Here is a 26,754-nt window from a genome sequence, read left to right as displayed (position 1 = left end):
AGCATGAATTAATGGCATCGTAACTTTGCTGACCTCACTTGTGCCCTTTTTCACATTATTCTATCTTTCAGGACCTTTTTTTTATTTTCAGATGTCCTGGGATCTCATGCTATGATATACTACCCATGATGAAGAAGAACCATGAGATAAACCCAACCCATTATGGAACAAGAATATTTAACTTCTGTACTAGCTTAAATACTACCTATGCACCCATAGTCATTTGTCTTAAATTCATTATACCATTATACCTTAAATTCACCATACCTTCACAATATAAAAATTATAACAACTGCTCTGAGAAATTTATTGTTGGACTTCTGGTTTCGGTTCCACATGTGAGGAGCTTAGAAATCACCGTTCTGTCCTAATGACAAGTGAAGAAGCTGAACAGACTGAAAATTCAACAACCCTTTCTGGATGTATAAGAGAAGGGAGGATGCAGGGCAAATGACTACCCCCAAAACTGAGACAGACAAATACCGCAAGTCACAGCTTACTGGGAGCAGGGACTCACAAGGGGAAACTGTCACAGAAACCAGTGCTAGAGAAAGAAAAGAAACCTGACTCATAATTGGCAAATTATCAGAGGCTCAGTGCAGACAACTCTGAGCATTATAAACTTCAGGGGGACCTAGTCACAGGGAGGCTAGGCTACCTCCAGGATTTCAACCAGGTTCCCATAATAAATATTGGAGGAAAATCCCTTATGTCTTCTGGGAAGAAAAGTGAAAAAGGAACAATTTTGAAATATGCCAGAGCAAGCATTCTGTTCTTAACAGAGCCTGCCCTCAGGGGAAACTACTTAACCAGAGCTTGATCTGCAGGGGGCATGATCAGAGCCAACTGACCTAGGGAAAGAGGAATACCGAACTTCAACCCACTCTAGTCATCCAGTCCCATGGAAGCAGGGAGACAAAAACTGAGAAAAACAGTTCCGAAGCTTAAGCTCACTAAAAGACTGAGACCTAATTACGCTATAGAACACTTCCCCTCCCCCCACATCTCACCACCACATCAGTAAAAACCTATTTACAGCAGTTCCTTTTACCCAGTACATCATGCCTGGCTATAAAGAAAAATTACAAGGCATACCAAAAGGGAAAAAAAAAAAACTTTTAAAGAGACGGCACAAGCATCAGAGCCAGACATGGCAGGGATGTTGGAATTATCAGACTGGGAATTTAAAACAACTAATTAATATGCTAAGGGCTTTAATGTATATAGTAAACAACAACATGAAAGTAGAGATGGGCGATGTAAGCAGAGGGATGGAAATCCTAAGAAAGAATCAAAAAGAAATGCTTAAAGATAAAAATACACTGTAACAGAAATGAAAAATGCCTTTGATGAGCTTATTAGTAGACTGGACACAGCTGAGGAAAGGATCTCTGAACTACAGGATATAGTAATAGAATTCTTAAAAATTCAAAAAGCAAAGAGATCAAAGACTGAAAAAAAATACAGAACAGGATATCCAAGGACTGTGGGACAACTACAAAAGGCAGAGCATACATGTAATGGGAATGCCAGAAGGAGAAGAAAGAAAGGAACAGAAGGAATATTGAAACAATAATGGCTGAGAATTTCCCAAATTAATGTCAGACACCAAACCACAGATCCAGGAAGCTCAGGGAATACCAAGCAGGAAAGATACAAAACAAACAAAAACCAAAAACAAATGACACTCCCCACCCCACCATACCTAGGCATATCATTTTCAATCTACAGAAAATCAAAGATAAAGAAACTTATTGTTTCAGACCAAAAGAGATAATGGTAGTAAAAGTTCTATGAAAAATGATGAAGTACCGAATAAATTTAAGGGCTTTTTGTTGTTATTTACAACAACAATAAGAAGAAGAATGAAATCTTTGATACTAAAATATTTGGTTCATAAATTCTGGAAAAAGATTGATAAGGCCTTTTCCTCTGATTTTGGTTATGATATGATTTGGGTTATGATATAAACTTTGCCTTTAAAAAAGTATTTATTTTGGTATTTATATATTTATTCAACAGGCATATAAGAACCCACTATCAGACACTGGGCTAAAAACGCATGATACACAGGTTCCCTACTTTGAAAACATTCTTGGCCTAGTGAAGAAGACATATGGGTTAGCAAAAATTACAATATAATGGAATAGAAGTATATACAGAGATTATTATAGATGCACAGAGAATGACAAGGAGGCTCCAGCCTACTTAGTTCATTCCACTAAATGCAGCAATTCTTTCTCTATCTCTCCTTAAGGCTGGAACTGGTTGCTGTGGCATCAGTTATGCAAAATGGTGACACTGTGCACTTCAGTTTAGAGACAACAGAGTAATATTTCACTGACTGAGAGAGGAGGCATAGTTTAAGGGTGGTAGTACCAGGCATTTATAGAGACCTCCATTAGTTTTGTCAGTTTAATGTTTCTTCTCCATTCTTTTGGTAATATATTCTTTTTTTCATGAGGGTATCTTAAGCAGTCAAGACAGTCTGCCCGTGTTCTTTCACCATAGAGTGGGTACATACCCAATCCAGATCAAATAGATTATTCTACATTTCCCATCAGTGCTACCAGAGTAGAAGCTCTTTCTCTCCTGAAGTTACTACAGTCAGTGTAGAGCCTGGAGCTATGACAGTCTCCTTTGCCACCATGGGAGTACCTGTCTAAGAATGACATCAATACAGATTAAGCAGAGCTGAAAGTTGAAAACACAGACTTGCTGACATTGTTTGAACCCTCAGATCCAGCCACACTGAATAGCTGCCTCCTTGGGCTTTCCACTTGTATGAGTTAATAAGTCCTTTTCTTTACTTAAGCTGATTTAAATTAGGTTTTGATCACTTGCAAATGAGAATTATTAATACAGTCTGAAATGTAGCTGTGAATCATCCATTATTTTCTCCTTCCAGAAATTTGAACTAAAGTGAAAGCTGCAATGGTCCTGCTCAGCAGTTTGTCTGTGATAAATCAGAAATTACCAAATCAATGGAAAAGTCATTACTACTTTTACATTATAGCTTTTCTTCTTAATGTAGTCGTTTTCTTCTCCTTCGTGTTGTCTATCTACTATATGTACCCTATAGCAAACTGAGCTTGTTATTGATTCTGTAAAAGAGTCCTGCTCAATGGTGATGGGCCACTTGTTCAATTTTATGTTACTTCACATCTTTGACCTGGTAGTGGTGTTGGGTGGGAAGGTGGGGGAGAGATTATTTTATACTTCCGGATATACAGACACAGTTGGAAAGTTGAAGATAAAATTAGAAGAGAATTCAGTTTCCACAAAGTAGGATTACTCTATTGTAAATCTTCCCTAATATCAAAAGTGCCTCATACTAATGGCTACTTTAAAATGCAAATACTTTTTGTGGTGGGGAAAAATAAACATATTAAAATAAATATTTCAGTATGTTACAACAAAGAAATGAAAAAAAGGAAATCCCTTGTATCCTTAGAAACAGTCTTAAAAGGAGCATTAAAGGATTAACAACAATTTTGCCTTGAGCACTCAATTAAGTGTTAGCAATAAAATAGAAACTTGTTAAACAACAGTAAATCCAATGAGTTAAGTAATCAATATGTAAAAATCATTTCCAGCACCGTAAGCCAAAGTTATTCAACTCTTAAATTGACAAAGCAAAAGGTACCTGAATACAACAACAAATAAAGAAGGATCAAGAAGATAAAAAAAAAAAAAGAAAGTCATTCTTGTTCTTGTTCTGGCTATCCCAGAGGTTTTGAAAAGTGGAATAAAGTGAAATAAAAATAAATTTTTAATTTGTAAAGAACCATTCTTGCTATGTTGGCATGTTATTATAATTTTCCTCATGATAAATAAATATAAAGAAATGAGACAGCAATAAGAGCCATGTATCAAAACATAGGCAGACTTGGAAATGTCTATTACCACAAGGATTCTCAGTAGGAAGTAAGAGCCAATTGCTACCAAGTATTCAACTGCAGAATTAAAAACTTTGGTTGCATGTACAAGGAAAATTTAAATTAATAAGCATCAGAGCTCTGTGAATCAAAGACTTGAAAACATTTTCACAGAAAAACTGAAGCAAATTGTAATTAAATTTTAATATGCTGGAGAGCTAACTGGCTGATGAAATGGGGGAAAACCTGGATAAATAAAGCACAGACACTTAATAAAATACATGAAGGAGCTCACAGGTGTTTAGAAATTTTATGGAAAGGGACACAGTGTAAGGATATTGATTAATATCCCTTGGCTCTATTTTATCCACTAATAGTAGCCTCCCAGCTCCTTTCTGTTTTTCTTTTCATCATATAAATTAAGCAGTACACTTGTTGGCTATCCATCTGTTTCTCCTAAGGAAGCCATGTTCCATTCACCATCTGCACATTTCTTTGAAGGTCAAGACCACTGACCTTGCTGGTCATCCCAATGATTGAAACGCCTTGCATTTGAGGTGGTTAGGAGCCACTAACTGGGCCCTCTTTTTATACCCATTTCCATTAGCAAATCAAACTCCATGAATATTCTCAGATCATCAGTGAAGAGCCACAACTGAGGATGCTGGTACCAGTCTTATCAGTGTTTTTTTTTTTTTTTTTTTTTTTTTTTTTTTTGTTAATCACTGGTGTGATATTGATGGCCTTGGTAAATGTATGTCCTCTGGGTCTTCCTGTAAATTGTAATGCTTGAACCTGACCCTTTTATTCTCTTCATCACTGGCTTCCACAGCAATTCAAGCTTTGCAACATCATTCTGGATGAGCCCTCACTTTCTCCAGGCCTCTGGAGGCCTTCTGAGCAGCAAGCTAGAATCATCTACTGGGATATTAGCTAGGTGTTCAATACTGTACCTTGAAAAAGTACTCTCAAACCCATAATACCTCCCCTTTTCAAACTTATGTCCCCTTAATTATTCAACAAAAATGTCCAGCTTTCCAGATGCTCCTTTAACTTATTTTATTACACTCTGGCTAGTACTTGTATCTATTCATTTTATAGCAGCTCTCTTTATCTAGCCCACCTAGGTAGGGGCAGATCCTGAAGGGGCCTCCTGATGCTTTGCAAAGGAAAGGCCACAGTGGGGAATGTTGTCTTTTAAGGGTCAACCACATGAATAGGCCCTGACACCAAATCTTACAGAAAATAACCAATATAAGGAAATAGGAGGAAGCATCACTAAAAGATCCTGCAAATATTTAAAGGATAATAAAGGAATGTTATAAAGCTTGATGACAATACAATTAACAACTGGAAGAAATGGACAAAATCCCTCATAAGCACAAGTTACTAAAAAGAAGAAATAGAAAATCTGAATGGCTCTTAATCTTGAGGAAGTTAAATTCATAACCAAAGACTTCACACAAAGAGAACTCCAAACCCAGATAGCTTGTTTAATGAGGCAAGTGTAAACAAACAGAACAATAGACTTCATAAATACAATAGTCTTCAGTCAAATATCAGCAAATTAAATGTAGCAATATATGAAAAGGATAATACATCATGACCAAGTGGAGTTTATCTCTGTAACACAAGGTTAGTTTTTATTTTTTAAGATTTTATTTATTTATTTGAGAGAAATAACTGAGAGCAAATGGGGGTGGGGAGGGACAGAGGGAAAGAGACAAACAGACTCCCTGCTGAGCAGAGAGCCTGATGCCCACTCCATCCCAGGACACTGGGATCATGACCTGAGCCAAAGGCAGATGATTAACCAACCAAGCCACCCACGTGCCCCACTGTAATGCAAGGTTGGTTTAGCATTCAAATAAAATCAATGTAATTCATCATGATAAAAAAAAAAATAAGAGAAAACTATATGATTATCTCAAGAAATGTGGGAAAGCATTTGAAACAATTCAACCTAATCATGAAAAAAAATCTCAGCAAGCTAAGGATAGGAAAAACCTCCTCATTCTGGTATGAGTCATCTGTGAAAATGTATAGTTAGTAGCACAGTGAATTAATGAATGCTTTCCCTCTAAAATAGGGAACAAGACAAGATCATTCCTTCTATCCATCTCTATGCAATATTTCACTAGCCAGTAAAATATGGCACAAAGAAGAATGAAAAAAGGCATAAAATTTAGAAAACAAAACCTGAAAGTCTATTTGCAAGTGTCATAGTTGTATAAATAGGAAATCTAGAAAATCTACTAAAACTAAAAGTGACTTAACACAGTTGTAGCATACAGGATTAAAACACAAAAAGTCTATTGTACACTAGAAACAATTATAAAATGAAATAAAAACGAATTTGCATTAGTAAGCAAAAATGTAAAATAGCTAGGAATAAATTTAAAGAAAATATGAAACACTACCATACTGAATACTATAAAGCATTGATGAAATTACAGATCTAATTAAATGGAGAGCTATACTATGTTCATAGATGACAAGACTCAATATTGTCAAGATAACAATATATAATGCCTTCTCAAAGAAAATATCAACAGATATCTTGGTAGAAGATGAAAAACTGAGTGCAAGATTTATACTGAAATTAAAATGACCTACAAGAGCCAAAACAATCTTTAAAAGATGGATCAGGGATCCCTGGGTGGTGCAGCAGTTTAGCGCCTGCCTTTGTCCCAGGGCCCGATCCTGGAGACCCGGAATCGAGTCCCACGTCGGGCTCCTGGTGCATGGAGCCTGCTTCTCCCTCTGCCTATGTCTCTGCCTCTCTCTCTCTCTGTGTGTGACTATCATAAATAAATTTTAAAAAATTTTTAAAAAAAGATGGATCAAAGTTGGAATGCCTGTATTATCACAATTTCACATTTACCATAAAGTTAAATAAATGAGGTATTGATGTAAAGATAGACAAATCAATGGAACCAATAGACACACTCATATTTGACCAGTATATTTTCAATAACATGACCATTTGATTCAAAGACAAAAGGAAAAGAAAAGCCTTTTCAACAAATGGTGTAGGAATGACTTCAAATCCTTATTTTAAAAACTAAAAACTAAACTCAATCCTATCCCACATGATACACAAAAATTAATTTAAGATTGATCATAGAACTAAACATAAGTCAAATCTATAAAGCTCATAGAAGAAAAATAGGAGAATATCTTTGTAAATTTGAAGTCAGCAAAAATTTAGGCCACAGAAAGTATAGCCATAAAAGAAAAATTGATAAAGTAGACTCCATCAAAGTTAAGAATTTTAACAATCCTATTTGTAAAATGAGTAAAAGTATTGAAGAGATATTTCACAAAAGAAGATAATCAGATTGTCTATTTTACACATATATACTTGCTCAATAGAATTAGTCATCAATAAAATGCAAATTAGAAACACAATGAGATACCACAATACACACAGTAGAGTTGCCGATATTAGAAAGATTGAAAATACCAAATGGTGAGCTTATAGAGCAAATGGACCTCATTTATCATCTGTAAAAGTAAAAATGACAAACTACTTTTGAAAATTGTTTGGCATTTTCTTGTAAAATTAAAGATATATTTATTCTTAAAATGAATTTCTAAGGGTATTAGTAGCCACTTGTTGAGAGTTTAGCTGAACTACATAATATTGCTGTCTCAGCATCCATTTCATCCATGTTCTATGGCCATGCAACCTGCAGAGGCCTTGGCAGAGTCCACCCCCTCCAGGGAGGACAGGCCCTAGGGAACAGCCTGCAAGGTCAAAAGTAAATTTAACTTCCTGATACAACTACCTCAGTGACCCTTGTCATAAGCACTGTCTTCTGCCACCCAGGCCCTACCCTTTGTGAACCTCTTAGAAGAGACACCACTCCTCAACCTGCCCAAAGCTTTTTTTTTTTTTTTTTTTAAGAGGGAGTGTGCACAACCAGGTGTTGGGAGATGGAGTGGAAGAGTGGGCCAGGAGGGAGAAGCAGACCCTCGCTGAGCTGGGAATCCTACATCAGGCTCCATTACAGGGCCCTGAGTTCATGACCAGAGCTAAAGGCAGACACTTAACCAACTTAGCCACCCAGGCACCCCCCTCAAATCCCACTCTTACTTGTTTAAATGTCAAATTCTGTCTCAGCCTGGGATCCCCAAAGGACCTCACCCTCGGCCCCTAATAAAGGCATGTGGCCCATGTCCTACCCTGCTCTCTCTCCCAAAACCCTGCCTTGATCTCCTTGCATGGTTTGCTGTGTACCTTGTTCCCTACCTGTGAGTAATAAACTCTATTTCAGTTTTCCTTGCAGTTTTTTGGTGAAACTTGGCTCACCATTTGACACCCTGGGGCTCTACTTAACAAATGTTAATTTAACAAAGTCACAACTCCACTTATTCACAATGACTAAAACTGAAATAACCTAAAATACAAAACAAGAAAATAAATAATTCAAATATACCTTATATGACTGGAATATTACTCAACAACAAGAATGAATCACAAAAGTGCACAATGTGGATAAATTGTTCAATACTATGTTAAGCAAAAGTGGCTAGAAACTAATGCATAATTATGGTTTCATTTATATGATTTTTTATGATTTATTTATTTATTTATTTTTTAATTTATTTTTTATTGGTGTTCAATTTACCAACATACAGAATAACCCCCAGTGCCTGTCACCCATTCACTCCCACCCCCCAACCTCCTTCCCTTCTACCACCCCTAGTACGTTTCCCAGAGTTAGCAGTCTTTACGTTCTGTCTCCCTTTCTGATATTTCCCACACATTTCTTCTCCCTTCCCTTATATTCCCTTTCACTATTATTTATATTCCCCACATGAATGAGAACATATAATGTTTGTCCTTTCCCGACTGACCTACTTCACTCAGCATAATACCCTCCAGTTCCATCCACGAGGAAGCAAATGGTGGGTATTTGTCATTTCTAATAGCTGAGTAATATTCCATTGTATACATAAACCACATCTTCTTTATCCATTCATCTTTTGATGGACACCGAGGCTCCTTCCACAGTTTGGCTATTGTGGACATTGCTGCTAGAAACATCGGGGTGCAGGTGTCCCGGCGTTTCATTGCATCTGTATCTTTGGGGTAAATCCCCAGCAGTGCAATTGCTGGGTCGTAGGGCAGGTCTATTTTTAACTCTTTGAGGAACCTCCACACGGTTTTCCAGAGTGGCTGCACCAGTTCACATTCCCACCAACAGTGTAAGAGGGTTCCCTTTTCTCCGCATCCTCTCCAATATTTGTTGTTTCCTGCCTTGTTAATTTGCCCCATTCTCACTGGTGTGAGGTGGGATCTCATTGTGGTTTTGATTTGTATTTCCCTGATGGCAAGTGATGCAGAGCATTTTCTCATATGCATGTTGGCCATGTCTATGTCTTCCTCTGTGAGAATTCTCTTCATGTCTTTTGCCCATTTCATGATTGGATTGTTTGTTTCTTTGGTGCTGAGTTTAATAAGTTCTTTATAGATCTTGGAAACTAGCCCTTTATCTGATATGTCATTTGCAAATATCTTCTCCCATTCTGTAGGTTGTCTTTTAGTTTTGTTGACTGTATCCTTTGCTGTGCAAAAGCTTCTTATCTTGATGAAGTCCCAATAGTTCATTTTTGCTTTTGTTTCTTTTGCCTTCGTGGATGTATCTTGCAAGAAGTTACTGTGGCCGAGTTCAAAAGGGTGTTGCCTGTGTTCTCCTCTAGGATTTTGATGGAATCTTGTCTCACATTTAGATCTTTCATCCATTTTGAGTTTATCTTTGTGTCTGGTGAAAGAGAGTGGTCTAGTTTCATTCTTCTGCATGTGGATGTCCAATTTTCCCAGCACCATTTATTGAAGAGACTGTCTTTCTTCCAACGGATAGTCTTTCCTCCTTTATCAAATATTAGTTGACCATAAAGTTCAGGGTCCAGTTCTGGATTCTCTATTCTGTTCCACTGATCTATGTGTCTGTTTTTGTGCCAGTACCACACTGTCTTGATGACCACAGCTTTGTAGTACAACCTGAAATCTGGCATTGTGATGCCCCCAGATATGGTTTTCTTTTTTAAAATTCCCCTGGCTATTCGGGGTCTTTTCTGATTCCACACAAATCTTAAAATAATTTGTTCTAACTCTCTGAAGAAAGTCCACGGTATTTTGATAGGGATTGCATTAAACGTGTATATTGCCCTGGGTAACATTGACATTTTCACAATATTAATTCTGCCAATCCATGAGCATGGAATATTTTTCCATCTCTTTGTGTCTTCCTCAATTTCTTTCAGAAGTGTTCTATAGTTTTGAGGGTATAGATCCTTTACCTCTTTGGTTAGGTTTATTCCTAGGTATCTTATGCTTTTGGGTGCAATTGTAAATGGGATTGACTCCTTAATTTCTCTTTCTTCAGTCTCATTGTTAGTGTATAGAAATGCCACTGATTTCTGGGCATTGATTTTGTATCCTGCCACACTACCGAATTGCTGTATGAGTTCTAGCAATCTTGGGGTGGAGACTTTTGGGTTTTCTATGTAGAGTATCATGTCATCGGCGAAGAGGGAGAGTTTGACTTCTTCTTTGCCAATTTGAATGCCTTTAATGTCTTTTTGTTGTCTGATTGCTGAGGCTAGGACTTCCAGTACTATGTTGAATAGCAGTGGTGAGAGTGGACATCCGTCTTGTTCCTGATCTTAGGGGAAAGGTTCCCAGTGCTTCCCCATTGAGAATGACATTTGCTGTGGACTTTTTGTAGATGGCTTTTAAGACGTTGAGGAATGTTCCCTCTATCCCTACACTCAGAAGAGTTTTGATCAGAAATGGATGCTGTATTTTGTCAAATGCTTTCTCTGCATCTAATGAGAGGATCATATGGTTCTTGGTTTTTCTCTTGCTGATATGATGAATCACATTGATTGTTTTACGAGTGTTGAACCAGCCTTGTGTCCCAGGGATAAATCCTACTTGGTCATGGTGAATAATTTTCTTAATGTACTATTGGATCCTATTGGCCAGTATCTTGTTGAGAATTTTTGCATCCATGTTCATCAGGGATATTGGTCTGTAATTCTCCTTTTTGGTGGGGTCTTTGTCTGGTTTTGGAATTAAGGTGATGCTGGCCTCATAGAACGAATTTGGAAGTACTCCATCTCTTTCTATCTTTCCAAACAGCTTTAGGAGAATAGGTATGGTTTCTTCTTTAAACGTTTGATAGAATTCCCCTGGGAAGCCATCTGGCCCTGGACTCTTGTGTCTTGCGAGGTTTCTGATGACTGCTTCAATTTCCTCCCTGGTTATTGGCCTGTTCAGGTTTTCTATTTCTTCCTGTTCCAGTTTTGGTAGTTTGCGGCTTTCCAACAATGCGTCCAATTCTTCTAGATTGCCTAATTTATTGGCGTATAGCTGTTCATAATATGTTTTTAAAATCGTTTGTATTTCCTTGGTGCTGGTAGTGATCTCTCCTTTCTCATTCATGATTTTACTAATTTGAGTCTTCTCTCTCTTCTTTTTAATAAGGCTGGCTAATGGTTTATCTATCTTATTAATTCTTTCAAAGAACCAACTCCTGGTTCTGTTGATCTGTTCCACAGTTCTTCTGGTCTCGATTTCGTTGAGTTCTGCTCGAATCTTTATTAACTCTCTTCTTCTGCTGGGTGTAGGATCTATTTGCTGTTGTTTCTCTAGCTCCTTTATGTGTAAGGTTAGCTTTTGTATTTGAGTTCTTTCCAGTTTTTGGATGGATGCTTGTATTGCGATGTATTTCCCCCTTAGGACTGCTTTTGCTGCATCACAAAGATTTTGAACGGTTGTATCTTCATTCTCATTAGTCCCCATGATTCTTTTTAATTCTTCCTTAATTTCCTGGTTGACCCTTTCATCTTTTAGCAGGATGGTCCTTAACCTCCATGTGTTTGAGGTCCTTCCAAACTTCTTGTTGTGATTTAGTTCTAATTTCAAGGCATTATGGTCTGAGAATATGCAGGGGACGATCCCAATCTTTTGGTATCGGTTCAGACCCGATTTGTGACCCAGTATGTGGTCTATTCTGGAGAAAGTTCCATGTGCACTTGAGAAGAATGTGTATTCAGTTGAGTTTGGATGTAAAGTTCTGTACATATCTGTGAAATCCATCTGGTCCAGTGTATCATTTAAAGCTCTCATTTCTTTAGAGATGTTGTGCTTAGAAGACCTATCGAGTATAGAAAGCGCTAGATTGAAGTCACCAAGTATAAGTGTATTATTATCTAAGTATTTCTTCACTTTGGTTAATAATTGATTTATATATTTAGCAGCTCCCACATTCGGGGCATATATATTGAGGATTGTCAAGTCCTCCTGTTGGATAGATCCTTTAAGTATGATATAGTGTCCCTCTTCATCTCTCACTACAGTCTTCGGGGTAAATTTTAGTTTATCTGATATAAGGATGGCTACCCCTGCTTTCTTTTGAGGACCATTCGAATGGTAAATGGTTCTCCAACCTTTTATTTTCAGGCTGTAGGTGTCCTTCTGTCTAAAATGAGTCTCTTGTAGACAGCAAATACATGGGTCCTGCTTTTTTATCCAGTCTGAAACCCTGCGCCTTTTGATGGGGTCATTAAGCCTGTTCACGGTCAGAGTTACTAATGACAGATATGAGTTTAGTGTCATCATGATATCTATTCAGTCCTTGTTTTTGTGGATTGTTCCACTGAACTTCTTCTTAAAGGGGAATTTTAAGAGTCCCCCTTAAAATTTCTTGCAGAGCTGGTTTGGAGGTCACATATTCTTTCAGTTGCTGCCTGTCTTGGAAGACCTTTATCTCTCCTTCCATTTTGAATGAGAGCCTTGCTGGATAAAGTATTCTTGGTTGCATGTTCTTCTCATTGAGGACCCTGAATATATCCTGCCAGCCCTTTCTGGCCTGTCAGGTCTCTGTGGAGAGGTCTGCTGTTACCCTAATACTCCTCCCCATAAAAGTCAGGGATTTCTTGTCTCTTGCTGCTTTAAGGATCTTCTCCTTATCTTTGGAATTTGCAAGCTTCACAATTAAATGTCGAGGTGTTGAACGGTTTTTATTGATTTTAGGGGGGAATCTCTCTATTTCCTGGCTCTGAATGCCTGTTTCCCTTCCCAGATTAGGAAAGTTTTCAGCTAGAATTTGTTCAAATACATATTCTGGCCCTCTGTCCCTTTCGGCGCCCTCGGGAACCCCAATTAAACGTAGGTTTTTCTTCCTCAGGCTGTCGTTTATTTCCCTTAATCTATCTTCATGGTCCTTTAATTGTTTGTCTCTTTTTTCCTCAGTTTCCCTCTTTGCTATCAACTTGTCTTCTATGTCACTCACTCGTTCTTCCACCTCGTTAACCCTCGTCGTTAGGACTTCTAGTTTGGATTGCATCTCATTCAATTGATTTTTAATTTCTGCCTGATTAGCTCTAAATTCTGCAGTCATGAAGTCTCTTGAGTCCTTTATGCTTTTTTCTAGAGCCACCAGTAGCTGTATAATAGTGCTTCTGAATTGGCTTTCTGACATTGAATTGTAATCCAGATTTTGTAACTCTGTGGGAGAGAGGACTGTTTCTGATTCTTTCTTTTGAGGTGAGGTTTCCCTTCTAGTCATTTTGCTCAGTGCAGAGTGGCCAAAAGCAAGTTGTATTGGGAAAAGGAGAAAAAGAGAGGAGAGAAAGAAGGAAAGAAAAGAGAAAGAGAAAAGAAAAAGGAAGAAAAAGAGAAAGAAAAAGAAAGAAAGGAAAAAAAGGGTGGGGGAAGGAAACAAATCAAAAAGCAAAACAAAACAAAACAAAAAAAAAAAAAAAAAAAAAAACAACCACCAGGCAGTATCTTCTGATTCTGTGTACTTTAAGTCCCTTGACTTCCCCTGGAACTTGGAACTTGTCCGTCCAGCTGGTCTTCTGGGGGAGGGGCCTGTTGTGCTGATTTTCAGGTGTTAGCACTTGGGGGAGCTGCTCTGCCCCTGCCTGGTGCAGGGCTCAGTGGGGGTTGTTCACCCCGTGAGGTCCCAGGAGGAACAACCCCAGTGGCAGGGCCAGCTCTGCAGCCCTGGAGTCAGCTCCCGCAGTAGCTCCAGAGCTCTCTGCCTGCAGGGCCTGGAGGCTCCGGGCGGGGCCGCTGATCTGCTCAGCTGGGGCAGGAGCGTCCTCGCTGTCCTGGGCCCTCCCGGCCTCTGCCTGTCCCGGGGGGAGGCCGGATCCTGGGCTGTGTCCCGGCGCCCTGTGCCCCGGAGCCTGCGCGGTTGGATTCCTGCTCCTGCCCGCAGCCCCCTCCGCGGAGCCGCCCCCGAGCCCCCCCCGAGCTGCTCCGGGTCCTCCGGTGCGCGCTGCAGCCCTTAGGGAGCTCGGCGCACTCTCCCGGGGCGCAGGTGCCTGTTAGTGTCCCCGGGAGCCCGAGGGCATCCCCGCCCTCCTGGGTCCTGCTCCACCTCCCCGGGAGCCCCTCTCCGCCCGGGAAGGTCAGTGCAGCTCCTGCTCCTCCGGGACGGGGCTCTCCTGTCCTGGGGACACTCGCCCCGGCCTCAGCCCGGCTCCTCGTGGCCCCTCCCCCTTGGAGGTCTTTGTTTCTTTACTTCTTTCTTCCCGTCTTCCTACCTTGATAGAAGCGGGGACTCTTCTCCCTGTAGCGTTCCAGGTGTTCTCTCTTTAATTCTCAGGCCGAATTCATAGATTTTCAGGATAATTTGAAGGTTTTCTAGGTAATTTGGTGGAGACAGGTGATTTGGGGACCCTCCTCTTCCGCCGTCTTGCCCCTCCCCCCCTCCATTTATATGATGTTTTAGGATAGTCAAAACTGATCTATGATAAAGAAATCAGAAGAATGATTTCTGAGGGCACAGGAAGGAATATTGACTGGAATGGGGCACAGGGACTTTCTATGGTGGTGGAAGTGTTTCTTTTTTTTTTTTTTTTTTTTTTTTTTGATTTTTTATTTATTTATTTATGATAGTCACACAGAGAGAGAGAGAGGCAGAGACACAGGCAGAGGGAGAAGCAGGCTCCATGCACCGGGAGCCCGACGCGGGATTTGATCCCAGGTCTCCAGGATCGCGCCCTGGGCCAAAGGCAGGCACCAAACCACTGCGCCACCCAGGGATCCCGGTGGAAGTGTTTCTATCTTGATTGTTGTTGTTTTAGATGAGTATATATGTTTGCCAAAACCCACCAAACAGTATATGTATATTTTGTGCATTCCATAGTATGTAAATTAAATGTCAATAAACTAAGAAAAAAGTATATTTTTCTCTATGCTAGATCTAGCTCAATCTCTAATCTCATTATGTTTATCTAAAATATAAATCTGAAGTGTGAGAGTAAATACATAATTTCAACCATAATTCTTGTATCATAGCTTTAACAATAGTCAGAGTCTAAAAAATGTCCTATCCTTTAAGAATCTATGTGAAGAACTCATAAGATGCATCCTGACTCACTTTGGTTTTGGCATCACTCTTCAAGCAGTAGATATGAAAGCTTCCAACTCATCACCATCTTCTCCCCAACAAATTGTTTTTCTCTCTAGTATCTGACATTTGTATTTTTAATGACAAATTTAATGATAGTTGCTGCATTAATGGAACCCACTCCCTGCTTATCAAATCTCTTTGACATACTCACAACCAATCAACTTGTCTTCTCTGCTGCATCACTGTGTGCTGACTTATCACTGTGTGCTATAACATTTTTTTAAAGATTTTATTTATTTATTCATGAGAGACACAGAGAGGCAGAGACATAGGCAGAGGGAGAAGTAGGTTCCATGCAGGGAGCCTAATGCAAGACTCGATCCCAGGACCCTGGGATCACAACTTGAGCCAAAGGCAGATGCTCAACCACTGAGCCACCCAGGTGCTCCAGGTGACACAACTTTTAAGTTAAAATGAAAATGTTGATTTTATTTTAAAAAATATAGGTTCTGAGCCCCAAATGAAAAAAGACAATGTCATTTTCTCTGATGACTCAAGAGATCATCAGAGCTTTTTGCGTTGGGAAAATATAAACAGTAGAGATGCTAAAACAGGTGTATTATCAAATCCTGACATCTGACAGTGTAAAGCCCTATGAGGCATTGAGCCATACCCTGCCCTCTATGTGGGCCTCTGGCTAATTTTTCTAGAATCAATCCCACTGCCTTGGTGTGCTATGCCCATCACCATATCCATCTTATAGTTTGCAAGGTCTGTGCCTTCTCCTTTCCACTAAGAAGTACTTGCAAGCAGTGGATATTACTTTTAGCTCCATTCAGATTTCTTTTCTAATGCCTTAGGGTCAACTGGTCTACAACTAGTCATTCAAAATGCATCATATCTATACATATAAAAACTACACCAAGCCTTCCTTAGATTTGTCTAGGGTCCTTCACAATGCATTTATATTTCAAAATGAAGAATTTTAAAAATGAATTTTGCACAACAAAAAAAGAATGGGATTTCACTCAATTTCTAGTTGAAGGGTTGAGTCCCCAAGTCCTTGGAGATCGTCAGTAAAAGGTTGGTATGTGCAAAATACTGACTCTTGAATGTAATTTAAAGGAAGCTAAATTTTTACATTTCATTAGAGCAGAACTCTACATAGCTTGTAGGAGGGATCTAATAATAAGTGTCTGTGTCGGCCAGCTTAAAAGAGATGCTTAGAAAAAAAAAATAAAAAAGATTCTCCTCCATGGATCAATTGACTCGGTCACTCAGAATTTTTCTGAAAACAGGGCTTGCTTTTTTTTTTTTTTTTTTTTTTAAGATTCAATTTATTTACTTGAGAGAGAGCAAGAGCAAGTAAGAGAGAGAGAGCACGAGCCAGGATTCAAATCAAGTGTCTCTGAGATATTCCTATGATTAGGGAGTCTCATGACAGACTTTAGAGATGGTTTGTTTACTGCTGACATTCATTTAATTAAATCCTAACAGTAGCTAACAAAATAAACAAAAATCATACGTTTTAGCTTTAAATATCTATGAAGAGTAGTGTAGATATATGAATGCTTATTAATTTAAATTAATATTTTTAAATTATAAATATGTATTTTTCCAATTTGCCTTTATTTTATATGAGAAAAGAGTAATGACAAGCCAAAGCAAAATAATAATTAGCATTTTTGCTAACCTCATTTTTGAAGATTATCTCTTCAAATACTATATTTCTTTAAAGACACCTTTTCCTTAGAATTATTTAGTCACCTAGGGGGTGTATTAATACACCACTCCCTGCTTACCAAATCTCTTTGACATACTCACAACCAATCAACTTGTCTTCTCTGTTGCATCACTGTGTGCTGACTTATCACTGTGTGCTATAACATTTTTTTAAAGATTTTATTTAAAATAAAATCTGACATTCTAAAAGAGTTTTACTAATTAGCACAAAGTTTTTCTAATTAGCACATAGACATTTTAGTTACCACAATTTTTTTAAAACCTTCTTCAATTGTGAAATATATCCAGAAGGAGCTAATAGATAGATAGATGATGATAGATGATAGATAGATAGATAGATAGATAGATAGATAGATAGATAGATAAGTGGTGGGTGAATAGATGGATAGATAGGTGTATATATGGGTGGAAGGATGGATGGATGGATGGATGGATGAATAGTTGCGTGGATGGATGAATGGATCACAGATACCTAGCTACCTAGCTAGCTAAGTAGATACGTGAAGTAATCATTGATGGAATCCTCCACTATCATTACCTAGGTTAAGAAATACAACATCACCAATCACCCCCACTTCCCACCTTTCCTAGATCACCATTTTTCATCCTACAGGGGTAACCACTATTCTGACTTTTAGTATAATAAAAGTCTTTGCTTTTCTTGATAATTTACCACCACTGTGTGCATCACTAAGCAATACAATTTAATTTTGTCTGATTTTGAAATTTGTTTATAAATGAATTTTGATTATGTACTTTCTTTTGTAACCTGCTACTTTTAGCCTCCATTTTGTTTGTGAGATTAATCTAAGTTAGTGAGCAGCTATAGTATTACTTCCAGTGCCAAATGGTATTCTGCTGTATGAATGGCCCATAAACCATTTATCTGGTTACCATTAGATAAGTGGGTTTTTTCAGCTTGGAACTATTATAAACATTTTTATATTTTGGTGCATATATACAAAATCTTCTCTAGGATTGGAATTAGTGGATCATAGATTATGCATATTTTTAACTTTTCTAGAGAAAGTAAACTCTTCTACAATGTGGTTGTCCCAAGCACTTGAGTACCAACATTGTGTGAGATGTCTCTGCTGCATCTTCATCAGCATATGGTGGTGTCAGAATTTTAAATGTTTGTATAATTGCTGGGTGCTTTTTGGTTTTTTTCCGTTTCTCTAATCACTACTGAAGTTGTGCCATCTTTCTGTAAGTTTATTAGTGATTTGAATTTCTTCTTTTGTGAAGTATTTGCTCAAGCCTTTGACTATTTTTCTGATATTTTGTCTTTTTATTATCACTTTGTATTGATTTCATCCTGTATATTACTAATCTTGAACATCTGTCCTTATATTTATTCTTGGTACCATTTTAAATGTTACCTTTTATAAAAACTGTATTTTCTGGGCAGTCGCGGTGGTTCAACGATGTGGCGCCACCTTCCGCCCAGGGCGTGATCCTGGAGACCCGGGATCGAGTCCCACATCAGGCTCCCTGCTGGAGTTTGCTTCTCCCTCTGCCTTGTTTCTCTCTGTCTCTCTCTCTGTCTCTCATGAATAAATAAACAAAATCTTTTTAAAAAACTGTATTTTCTAAAACTTTATATCTGCTTTGTAGAAATATATCACATCCAAAAAATTTTCAAAATTGGATTTTGTATTCAACTGCTTGTAAAACTCTCTTATTGATTCCAGTATTTTATCTTCAGATTCTTTGGGCTTTGTTTTACATACTAAATCATGTTATCTGTAAATGATAATAGCTTCATACCTTCCTTTTTTAATCCATATACTTTCAATTTCTTTGTCTTTAACTTAATATATGGCTGAGATTACCAGTTCACCAGTGAATAGAAATGAAGTGGAGGTAGCATATTTTCTTGTCTTGTCCCTGATTTTGAAAGGAAAGCTTTCAGTGTTTCATAATTGAATTTTGCTTTTTATCTTGTCTCTGTGTGTGTGTGTAGTCTCTTCATTATTTTAATTACTTTCCTTTCTAATTCTAGTTTGTTAAGAGATTTCACCATAAATGCATGTTAGTTTTATTAAATGCCTTTTGCATCTAGTAAAATAATCATGTGGTTTATCCCATTTACATATTCCTAGGGAAATTGCATTAGTTTTTTATGCAATACTAAATCTACTTTACATTCTTGGGAGAAAAAAAAACCTACTTCAGTGATAGTGTATATCTTTTTTCATTCAGTACTGGATACATTGTTTGTGTAGGGTCTTTATACCTCTGTTCTTGAATGATATTCAATTCTAGCTTTTCTCACTCTTATTTATAAAGTTTTAGTATCAAGGGTTTGCAGCCAAATAACAAGTTACTGAATGTTTCCTCTTTTTCTATTCTTGGAAGTGATTATGTAAGATTAAAATATAATGTCTTTCTTGAATGTTTGGTGGCATTCTTGACTTCCATTAGGGTTGGGGTGAAATTATTCTAAGTATGTGACCTCTATCTAGCACTCAGCAAATTTCTTACAAGATCATTAATTCATTAAAAATGGCAATTTAAAAATATTTTTATTCAGCATTTTATGAGATTATGTAGCAGGAACTCTTCATAAGACTTGGTGTGACATATTGCCAACAACAAAAATCTCTAAATTTATTTTCAAATATGTTTTGGATAATGGTAGGACCTCTAACTTGAACACAGTAAGTAGTTGGAAGCCATTGGATAACATAGAATGGGTTCTCATCAATTTATAAGTCATTCTTGTGGAGGAATAAGTTGAAGTCATAGAGTAACCAGGTTTTTTTAGTGTACACACATGCAAAGAAGAGCAAAAGGTGGCATTAACTATCTTATAGGTGAGGAATTAGCTGAGAATCTAATGAAGAGTTTGGAGAAAGTTTGATGAGAAGTGTTAGATGACAGTGGTAACAGCAATATAACATTACATTTACCCTGCGTCAAAAGGAAACTATATTTGCACATACTTATGTATTGCTTATTATTATATGGGAAATGTTTTAAGTTCCTTACATACGTAAATTCATTTACTGCTCACAACTGTGTAAGGTAGGGTTAGTAAGGTAAGTAAGACAGGCCAGTAAAATATCAGCACTGGGATTTGGCACTGGCAAATTTGGCTGTAGAAGTCATGCCATTAACTTCTGCTCTATACTGCCTCTAAATGTTTTAGTGAACAAACTTCTGCTCATGTTTAGAGGACCGTAACTGACTTCCTTCACTACACAAGTTTTTATATGACAATAAAATGAAGCATGCATTTCTTATTTTGATAAAAGAGCATCCATCAACAGTGTGCATGATGAAGCCACACATGGAATAAATTCATCCTAGCCCTACTGGGGTCCAAAATGACCCTCCACTGGATTAAGACCATGGCTCCCCTAGATCTTCTACTCTCATTAGAAAAGGGGAAAGGCCCAAGCACTTGGAGTTTCAACTCTATCTTCAGAACTCAATTTGGTATCAGAACACTTGGTATAAGCTCAGCCTTCTCCAGAAGTAAATACAACCATTCTTTGGTTCTACTTTTACTGCATGTTCAAAATATGACTATTTCTCACAATTTCTATGTTACCACGTTGGTCTGAGCCACCATCATTTTATCTTGGGTTACTGCAATTGCTTCCTAACTAGGCTCCTCAATTCTGCCCTTACCGCTTCCTTCAGTCTACTATCAATACAACCAACCAAGATTTGATCCTTTTAAAATGTAAGTCAGATCTTATCACTTTTCTGTTCAAATTTTCAAGAGGTTCCACATTTCAGTCAGAACAGAAGCCAAGGTCTAATAGTAACTTTCAAAACCTCTTGCTCCCCTTTTGTCTATGTAACCCTTTCTCTTACCATTCTTTGCCTTGCCTGCCAGCACCAATGTTCTGTTTTTGCTATTTCTCCCACAAACCAGGCTTTGCAAGGACCGTTCATCTCATCAAGAATGCTCCTCCCCCTAGATGCCCTTGTGACTAAATCTTTGAACTCTGAAGTGTTTGCTCAGATATCTCTCCCTAAAGTGGGCTTCCCTGAGCATTCCACTTAAATCTGAAATCAACTCTCTTCTCTCTGCCCCTCCCCCTGTCACCCTCTCCTGCTCTGTACTTTCTTTTTTCTATAGTACTAGTCACTTTTAACATCCTACATAATGTACACATTTATTCTGTTGGTTATTGCCTATCTCTTTCCACAAGAAACTAATCATCTCCTCAAGCACAGAAAGAGTCTATTTGTGTCAGGTACATAGGTCAGGACCCCGTCCATTGTAAATGCATCATAGATTTGTTGCTTGAATTACTAAGCAGCTCTTATAGAATTTTGTTTTTTATCACTTCATGTTCTTTACGGAGATCACTCTTCTTTCTGAATTTTAATAATCACGGGTGATGTTTTGACTCCTCTTTTGACTTTTACTATTAAAGTACTTGTAATCATGGTGATTCAACTCTGATACAGATAAATGAGCCACATGTTTTTAGGTAGAAATTAGTTAAGGAAAATATTGAGGCAATATTTGAGAAGAATTTTGAACATTGGAAATTAACTATGGTGGAACTTGGGAAGGAGATATTCACAAAGAGTAAAATATTAATCATGAAGTTACTTCATTTCCTTGATACAGTAGGCAGATTAATTATTTTGAGATCCATTAAAATGATGCAGGGCTTTGAAACTTTTTTCTAAGGAACAATGCTTGTCTGTTAATGGGATCTTCATCGCATGATGAGTTAATTTTTCTGTTAAAATGAGAAGTAATCTGGGAAACATTCCAGTAAAAAAAATAACCCAATACAACCATTCCAACTGTATATTCATATGGATTCTGGATTTTTTGGATACTGTATGCCTTATGATGTTGATTATAAATAAACTCAAGGATGAGTTTGCTGACTAACCCATAAACAAATCAGAGATGTTTAAGGAGAGTGTGGGACAAACAATGGAGATGGGAGGAGTTTCCAAACAGATAAAAAAAAAAAAAAAAGGTTCCTGGTGAGCTAATGGAAACAAATTGATGAAAAAAAAAATTAAATAGGGATCCCTGGGTGGCTCAGCAGTTTAGCACTGCCTTTGGCCCAGGGCCTGATCCTGGAGACCCGGGATCGAGTCCCACATTGGGCTCCCTCCATGGAGCCTGCTTCTCCCTCTGCCTATGTCTCTGCCTCTCTGTGTGTCTCTCATGAATAAATAAATAAAATCTTTAAAAAAATTTAAATATTCAGTTGAAAATAAGCATGGAGGAGAAACGATACCATCTGGTAATCATTAAAAGTTTCAGTAGCAAAAAAAAAAAAAAAAGTTTCAGTAGCATAGTGAGTGAAGAAATCAATTGCAAATGGTTAAGAAAACTCAGTCACTTTAAAATTCAGCCTCCTTGCTATCTGGTCACTGCACACATTCACCTACCAAAACAAGTCAGATAATGTAGAGTCCAGTTAATGAGTCTCTGGAATTGTTGTAATATTCAGTTTCATGAGTCTAGAAGGATAATTTGACAGACCAGGAACAGAAAATGCTTTCTGCTTATTTATTGGTCAACACATCTATAGGCCTTTGCTCAGTCTTCAGACTAAATTTCCATTCCAAAGATGGGATGACAACAACCCCAAGAGGAATTCAAAATGAGAGATTTTTTTATCTCTTAAAGATATGACACTTCTGATATTTTCTGGCCACTTATGTGGTTGTAAATATTTGTCAAATAGTTGGATGAGAGCAGCTCTTTTTGAAACTTGAGATATCAGAATAGGGTTGTTTTGGGAAATCTATGGGCAATCTGTTAACATGTTCAGGATTAGAACTAGACTTTTGGATGTGTGGCATCTTAATGAAGAGTAGCAGTCTATGTTTTAAACAAAGTACTGATATAACAAAGGCAAAGAAAAAAGATATGTCAAAAAGAAAAACTATATTTTTTACATCAGCTGCTAGTTTCTAAAACTCACTTCAAATAGTTTATTTAACAGATGCAGGCTGCAGAAAAGTTGAGAATGTTTAGTCTGAACACACAATTATTTTCTCCCTGTAACATTTGTACCCCTAGGGAGATACTGTCAGGCTTTCTGATTGAAGAAACTTTCCCTCAGCCAAGAAAGCCTGAATTTTGATGAGTATTTTTTGAATACTGCTAAGTTGTTTATAGCACCTGAGATGTAAATAGCTTACCTCTCAGAGACAGAGCATTATCCTCTGACAAAAACTTGGTATGTGGTTTATTTTCTATTTCATTCTATTTTTTTAATTTTGTATATAATTGGTCTTAAAAAGGAATCAGATCCATTTTTCCTCTTTATTGTGAAAAAAATAATACACATATGAAGGTAAAGAAAAAAACTAATGAACTAAGAACCAGCTCAACAATGTTCAACTCCTAGCACTGTACCCCTGCTCAATATGCCATTGTGTAAATGCACCATATTTTATTGAACTATTGACTGCTGATGGACTTCTGGGTTGTTTTCTGTCTTTTATTAGAAGACAATAAATAGTAGTCCAGTGAATAGCTTTATACATATGACTTTTTCATATTTTCTGTGAAGTAAATGCCTAGACTTGGGATTTCTTTATGAAATAAATGCCTAGACTTGGGTAAAGGCAATTGTCATTTTACTAGATGTGGTACATTATTTCCAAATATGACTTCGACTATTCTCCTATGTAAAATATTTACATACTTCAATATTTTTCAATTCCTCCAGTCTATCTTCCTACCAGTTGAATTAGGGCTGGCCTTGTACCTTGCTTTGGCCAATATAATGCTCTGAAAGTGATTATGTACATTTTTGATTCCAGTCTTCAAAAGGCTTTGCAACACTTCTGTTTGCTTTTTTGAAATCTTTGCCTCCACCAAGTGAACAAGCTCAGTCAAGCCTACTGAAGGACAAAAGACCACCTAAGACAGAGCCATGTCAACTTGCTTTTCTCAGCCAGTGCCCCAGATATGTGAGATGGCTTGGTCATGATGATAGATGTATGAGAGTGAAGCCATGATTAGAGGAACTACTTAGCTGAGTGTAGCCTAAATTTCCATCCCACATTACTGTTTCAGTCCACTTTACTGTCCAGGTTCCAGAGTAAACCACAACACTATTGTTTGAAGCTACCAAGTTTCAGTATAGTTTATTACCCAACAATAATCAACTTATACACAACAAAACTACCAGATTCTCCTCCACTAGTATTTTACCATTTTGTAATCTCCAACAATTTCTTCTCTGCCATATGTTGTTGAAATTCTCCATTTTTCCCATCAAAAAGGCAAAAAACAATGTATCGTTGTTTTATTTTGCATCTCTCTTATTATGAATGAGATTGAGTACCTATACAGATGATTAGGTATTCCTGTTTGTGACTTCATCAAAAACTTTGCTTTCCTGTCTACCATTAGCATGTTTATTATACATGTCCAACAAAGAAATGGAGATAACTTAAATCCTCACCTCAGGTAATCTTCCCCAAATTTTAACCTATTTATTAAGTTCTTTATATCCTCACTCTTCTAATGAATTGCTTTTCTAACAGCTAATGAACATTATTTGTTTTGTGAAAACCTTTTTCTCTAATTGAAGATCTGAATAGCCTTTTTACTGAACAATAGAAATGAGATAAATTACAATGGTTGATTCTCCATGAGTAGTATCCTGAAATGCAGCTTCATAGGACCAAATTACAAATCTTCAGCTCAAATTTATATGAATGTGAATTCTATGTCACACATATGGTATGCACTTAATGGTTGTGTTCACCCCAAAGTAATGTTAGAAAGTCATGTTCCTCTAATGGTCAGAATAACCCACATTAAAAACCATATTCTTCACTATGTTGTACACTTGAAACCAATGAAACATTGTGTGTCAATTATACTTCAATTTTTAAAAAAGGGAAAAGAAGGAAAAACACAAACGCTTTACAGAATACCAAATAAGAGTTGAAAATTCAGGTCACTTTCTGATTGTGTTAAATATTTTCATGATATAACTAATCATTTATCATAAATTACAAAAATAATTTTTAAAAAACAACATTGTTCTCCATTCTAAGTTAACTTACCAAGTTATCTAAGGCACAAGCATGAAAATATGTATGCAAGGAAATAGAACTTACCACGCTCATGTCCTCATACTAAAGAGCTAATAGCCACAGAGAAATCAGACAATGAACAAATCAATGAATTCTCAGAGTTGAGAATCTGGGTCAACTGCTCCAGGCAAGTCTATCACTTGCACATTCCTACCTTTCTGTATCCTCCTACATCTTCATCTTATCTCTTATCCTAGAATGTGGGAACCATCTGTTTGTCTATCTGTCGCCTTCAGGGCAGCTGGACATGAAACATGATAGATGTCCAAAAATATTTGTAAAGGTGGAAGAAAGTGAAAAGGGTAACTGTTAGCATAATTAAAACTATCCACTTTAATAGGACATATTAGTATAGAAATATAGTCACATAACTTTCAGAGCTTGCTATAAAAACAAGACTCTCAATTAAAATATACTTACGGGTTTTAAAGTCTTAAATACATGTCATATCCATAGTAATGCTAAGGAAGGCAGGATAGGCTAATAAATTGTAAGGAAGACCTAGATTAACTCCATTTTGACTGCTATTTCACAATGAATATGCCCTGATATCGACAACACATAAGAGAAGGAGAAGGGGCATGCAAGGAGGAAAATGGATTCTTCCAACAAGATCACCATTCTATTTATCTATATTGGATTTAGGAACACAAGGCTGTGGAGCATTTTCCAAACTGTTTTCTCAGGACTCGTCCTTTCTCGGCCCATTCATATGTGGGGAGAAGACATGATGTGCTCAGTCTCTGAGTTTATATATGCCTGTTCTTTGTGTTTGTCATTAATTGCTCTTGCATGCTTTACAAAATGATATTCAAAGTTACTAATAATTTAGTCTCAATAGCAATGCTACACTGAAGTCTCATACACTTTAACACGATGTGATGCAGCTTTTGCCCAGTGAAAGGAAGCGAGGTCAAAAGTACTTGGTTTTAATTCCTTGCACCTATATTTACACCAGCATGATATTGGGCTTACTACCTACCTTCTCAAACTATTAGTTTCCTCAACTAGAAACACGGGAAATGTAAGATGCCATGTAATAAAGCTGCCCAGCATGCACTTGGTAAAAACTGGGTGTTCAATATCTGTGGGTAACTTTCCCATCTCCCCAAAAATGATTGCTCCATCTAATTCATGATGAGATACATTTAAAGTCATTGGAAAATTCTGCACAGCAGACTGTGGAAGAACTACTGACACTGGTTTGAATTTGGGCACATTGCTTAACCTCTGTTGGGCCTTTGCTACCTTGTCAGTAAAAACCGGAATACTGAGAGAAGTAAAGGCACCTGCCATAGTACCTGGCATAGAGTAAATGCCCAATAAATATTAGGTTAATTTCTTTTCTTTATTTAAAATCAGTATACTTGTAATTTATAAATGACTATATCGGTTTGATAGGATACTTGAAAACTAAAAATTAACCTACTCTAGTTGGTTTTCCCTACACTGGCATCACTGATATAAAATAAGACAAAAATAGCTTAGAGCAGAAATTCTTGGTTCTCTGAACTCTGGTAATGACATAGTGATAGGATTTTGCCCGATGCTTTTCTACTTTTTAAATTCACAGGTAAATTATTTCACAGTTGAGGAAATGCTCTCATAGTACAATAACTTCAGGGTTTAGCATCCACTTTTTAAATTTCACTCATGGTAGTTCTATTCTTTTTCTTTTCTCTTTTAAACCAGAAACA

The sequence above is a fragment of the Canis lupus genome, chromosome 37 (genome assembly GCF_003254725.2).
Source record: "Canis lupus dingo isolate Sandy chromosome 37, ASM325472v2, whole genome shotgun sequence".
Lineage (NCBI taxonomy): Eukaryota > Metazoa > Chordata > Mammalia > Carnivora > Canidae > Canis > Canis lupus.
The sequence above is the reverse complement of the archived record's forward strand: the minus strand, read 5'-3'. Positions refer to the sequence as shown.